We start from the raw sequence: 4,585 nt of genomic DNA on the forward strand, positions 1-4,585 counted from the left end.
GGAACAGTCAGCATGGATTCACCAAGGGAAGGTCATGCCTGACTAATCTAATCGCCTTCTATGATGAGATTACTGGTTTTGTGGATGAAGGGAAGGCAGTGGATGTATTGTTTCTTGACTTTAGCCAATCTTTTGAAAGGGTCTCCCACAGTATTCTTGTCAGCAAGTATGGGTTGGATGAATGCACTATAAGCTGGGTAGAAAGATGGCTAGATTGTCGGTCTCAACGGGTAGTGATCAATGGCTCCATGTCTAGTTGGCAGCCGGTATCAAGTGGAGGGCCCCCAAGGGTCGGTCCTGGGGCCGGTTTTATTCAATATCTTCATAAATGATCTGGAGGATGGTGTGGATTGCACTCTCAGCAAATTTGCGGATGATACTAAACTAGGAGGAGTGGGAGATACGGTGGCAGGTAGGGATAGGATACAGAAGGACCTAGACAAATTGGAGGATTGGGCCAAAAGAAATCTGATGAGGTTCAACATGGATAAGTGCAGGGTCCTGCACTTGGGACGGACGAATACAATGCACCGCTACAGACTAGGGACCGAATGGCTAGGCAGCAATTCTGCGGAAAAGGACCTAGGGGTGACTGTGGATGAGAAGCTGGATATGAGTCAACAGTGTGCCCTTGTTGCCAAGAAGGCCAATGGCATTTTGGGATGTATAAGTTGGGGCATAGCCAGCAGATCGAGGGATGTGATCGTTCCCCTCTATTCGACATTGGTGAGGCCTCGTCTGGAGTACTGTGTCCAGTTTTGGGCCCCACACTACAAGAAGGATGTGGATAAATTGAAGAGAGTCCAGCGAAGGGCAACAAAAATGATTAGGGGTCTAGAACGCATGACTTATGAGGAGAGGCTGAGGGAACTGAGATTTAGTCTACGGAAGAGAAGAATGAGGGGGGATTTGATAGCTGCTTTCAACTACCTGAGAGGTGGTTCCAAAGAGGATGGTTCTAGAGTATTCTCAGTGGTAAAAGAGGACAGGACAAGGAGTAATGGTCTCAGGTTGCAGTGGGGGAGGTTTAGGTTGGATAGTAGGAAAAACTTTTTCACTAGGAGGGTGGTGGAACACTGGAAAGCGTTACCTAGAGAGGTGGTAGAATCTCCTTCCTTAGAAGTTTTTAAGGTCAGGCTTGACAAAGTCCTGGCTGGGATGATTTAATTGCGGATTGGTCCTGCTTTGAGCAGGGGGGTGGACTAGATGACCTCCTGAGGTCCCTTTCAACCCTAATATTCTATGATTCTATGATTCTATTCCCCAACCCCACCCTCAGCCTGGGCCCCTGACTTCTGGCCCAGCCTCATCCCCTTTACCCCCGTCTGCACCCCTCTTCCCAGGAAACTAGAGCCCCACTCCCAGCCGTGGTTCTCGACTGCAGCTTCCGAGGGGCCGCAGACATGGATAAAAGGGCACAAGTTTGGGGAACACTGGTTTAGGTGAAGTCCTCAATCACTTCTGTGGAGTCCAATAAAGAAAGTATTCCTCACCCACCTAGCCCCTCCATCACGATGGACTAGGTATGTTCTGCTGCCCTTCACTCATACAGGAAGGATAACATTTCATTTCACTGAATGCTAAAGTGATTTGTAACCTGACACGAGCCAAAATGGGTCATTCTGGCAAAGTGGCTCCACCACGCTGTGTACGTAGGCAGAGTAGTCGTATCTATGCAAACGGTCTGTTCCTGAAGTCTTTCCTCCCAGCTCCTCACTAGATGTGAGGGGGAGCTCATTCAGACCCTGCTTATGCTTAGTATTTAAAAACTCCTTATTCGCCCTATCTCTGCTGGCCTTAGATTTCTCCTCGTGTCCTTTCCCTGACAGCTTGGATGAGGTGGCCGAGTGGTTAAGGCGATGGACTGCTAATCCATTCTGCTCTGCACGCATGGGTTCGAATCCCATCCTCATCGAAGGCGTTCAGTCTTCTCTCTTCCTTTACAAACAACCATATCCCCCTTTGGTATAATGACAGACCAAACCATGGTGCTTCCTGCAAACAAAAACCTTCTCAGGAACTCAGATCCCCCGCTTTAAATGAAATGTGGTGCTGAAAGAATTGTCCAGCTCTCTATATCTTATCTCAAAAGGTAACATCCTCATAATCTCCCCCAAACACCCTAGGACCTCCCCAAATTATTAAAATGCCCCCGTCCACAGCAAGGCCATGACAGTGACCCACAGCTAGAGTGTCCAGGCCAAGCTGTTCTGAAGGAGGCAACTCAAACATTTTCTCTCTGCTTCCCTTGGCAAGGTCTGACTGGGAAAACAAAATCTCCCAAATTGAAAATTTTCTGCTGAAAAACCAATACTAGTCTGTTTGGGGACTTTGATTTGAATGAATTATTATTATTCTCTTCTGATCTCTGAATTATTTCAGTTCAGTCTTTGTCCTCCTGATGTGTTTCAAGTTGTTGATTTGTGGGGGAGCGAGGCCAAGTCATGATGTCTCTTCCCCTCTTTCATAGTTTCTTCCAACTTTCTAGAAAGCTCCTTTGCTAGGATGTGAGTCAAGCAGTGTCCATTGTCTCTGTGCTATCTTGGAGAAGTCTGCATTATACATGGTTCCTGGGATAGACCTTGGGAGTGTGGATACCTTTAATGGGCCAGCAGCGAGCATATCTTTTCCATTGTCGCACCTGAAAGTCTGGTGTTGGGCATTTCCCAACCTCAGAACATATTTCAATAACTCACACACAGTAAAACTTCATCATTTCCCAGACAAAAAAGTATAGCACACACCATCCAACCGGGTATTAATATTCAACAGATCATAACTTTTACAATGATACCTCACAAGATACATGTTGTACAAACCATATCATCATTATATGACAGTGTTGACTATGAGGCTTCCTCCTGACACAATCGTTGTCTTCTACCTGAAGAAATGTCCTCATTTCTATCGTTTCTACGATTCTATGATTTCAACCTCTCCAGTAACATTACAAAACCAACTGCTTAGCATTTTATGGTAGAAGTTGGAGGGAATTCAAAGATCCTCCAAAGCTGTGCATTCAGGCCACCTAGTTGGGTAAATTCCATGCTCTTTATCCAGAAGAGACTTGACATGGCTTGAGGGGAGGCAGGCTTAGCTGTTCAATATACAGGTGGAGGGAGAAGGGCACAGTACATTGACAATGTAGAACGTGAGACTCACAATCGGTGGTTTTGAGTCATAAGTGGGTGCCCTACCTACTCTGGTTGTGTGCTCTGAGAGTCATCTCCTTGCTTTCCATTTCATGTCAGGGTGGGATATTATAACCAAGTGTTCTGGCAAAACTTTTCCCCTGGCCTGCTCAGTGAACCCTTTGCTGAGAAACTTTCCATGTGTTTGACTGCATGTCGGTTTCCTATATTGTTGGATGAGGCCCAAGGCGCTGGACGGGAAATGTCGATGGAAAACTCAGATATTCCTGTTCTCCGAAAAAAAGGCAGGTATTAGTTAGACACCATTGCTTCTAGTATTCCTGTGGAATCCAAGGCTAGCTGAAGAAATTCTGTCTATACTAGAAAGAATCATATCATTGTAAATACAAATGAAATGAGATCTGCAGCTCTAGTCAGTGCCTTTTAAAAATATTTGCTACGAAAAAAGCCATTCTCTCCCTTGTTGATAAGGACAAGGTGCCCTCTTTTGCTCCCAATTTCAAATGCGGAATGAATGGAGATTTTTGTTTAAAAACTTTCCTTGCCCTGTGGGAATCGAACCCACAACTCAGCTGTTAAAACCACAGATCCCACCACTTAAAGGGCCACGTAGGGCCATTTCTTTCTGACAACCAGCTTTGGCTTTCTCAGGCTCCTACTTCGCCAATCTCAGACGCTGCTCCAGTCTCCATTGCCCTGAAGGAACAAAAAAAGAGAGTGAAGGATCCCCTGTGCTCAGTGTCACAAACCGAGCCCCAAAAATGGACAACACGGTGTCGCAATCTCAAATTATGCTTCCAGTTCCTCCATCAGCATCACAGGAGCAAAACAAAGAAATCACCAGAGGAGCAATTTTCCTCTGCTTTCATTGACCCCAGTGCACTCCTCTCCGCTTCTTCTTCTGTTTATAATCTGGAGCCTCTGTCAGGGGAAAAAATCATTGAGCTGAAAGTATTTCTGGGATAGAAACCCAGAGAGGGGAGTTGACGCCACCTGATGGGAGGCTGATTCATTTTCACAGGTCTCATGGCTTTAGCTGCCCCTTACTGTAGCTCTCATTTTGTCAGCGCTGTGCTCTCAGGAAGATGACAAAGTGCTGAACCCTGCTTCTTTTGGGCCATGGAAGTGTGGGGATTGCACACCAGCTGCAAGCCCTTCTGTCCTCTCCTTGTCCTGCTCGGCTACCCCAGACTCTTTCCCACAAATGGTTTCATCAGATGCTGGAGGGCCCTAAGGACCTACAGGTTTCCCTCACCCACCTCGTAAGGCAAACTGTGACTCCCTTCTCTGACCTTCCTGGGGCCACATATTCTTTGAGAAGCTTCTCCGCAGGAGGTCTGATGTCCTGTAAAAATATGTTTGTGGCTTAGGGAGAACTACTTGTCTACCCCCTCTCTGGGAGCTGAGAAGCTTTTTCTGACTCTCCCCCACTA

At 46.5% G+C, this 4,585-nt stretch overlaps 1 non-coding gene across 1 annotated transcript; it reads left to right on the forward strand.

Moving 5' to 3' along the window:
- Positions 1 to 1,833: 1,833 nt before the first annotated feature.
- TRNAS-GCU (transfer RNA serine (anticodon GCU)) lies at positions 1,834 to 1,915 on the forward strand. Its single transcript has one exon. It is a non-coding gene; the product is annotated as a tRNA-Ser (tRNA).
- The last annotated feature ends 2,670 nt before the right edge of the window (positions 1,916 to 4,585 follow it).

The sequence above is a fragment of the Eretmochelys imbricata genome, chromosome 28 (assembly GCF_965152235.1).
Source record: "Eretmochelys imbricata isolate rEreImb1 chromosome 28, rEreImb1.hap1, whole genome shotgun sequence".
NCBI lineage: Eukaryota > Metazoa > Chordata > Testudines > Cheloniidae > Eretmochelys > Eretmochelys imbricata.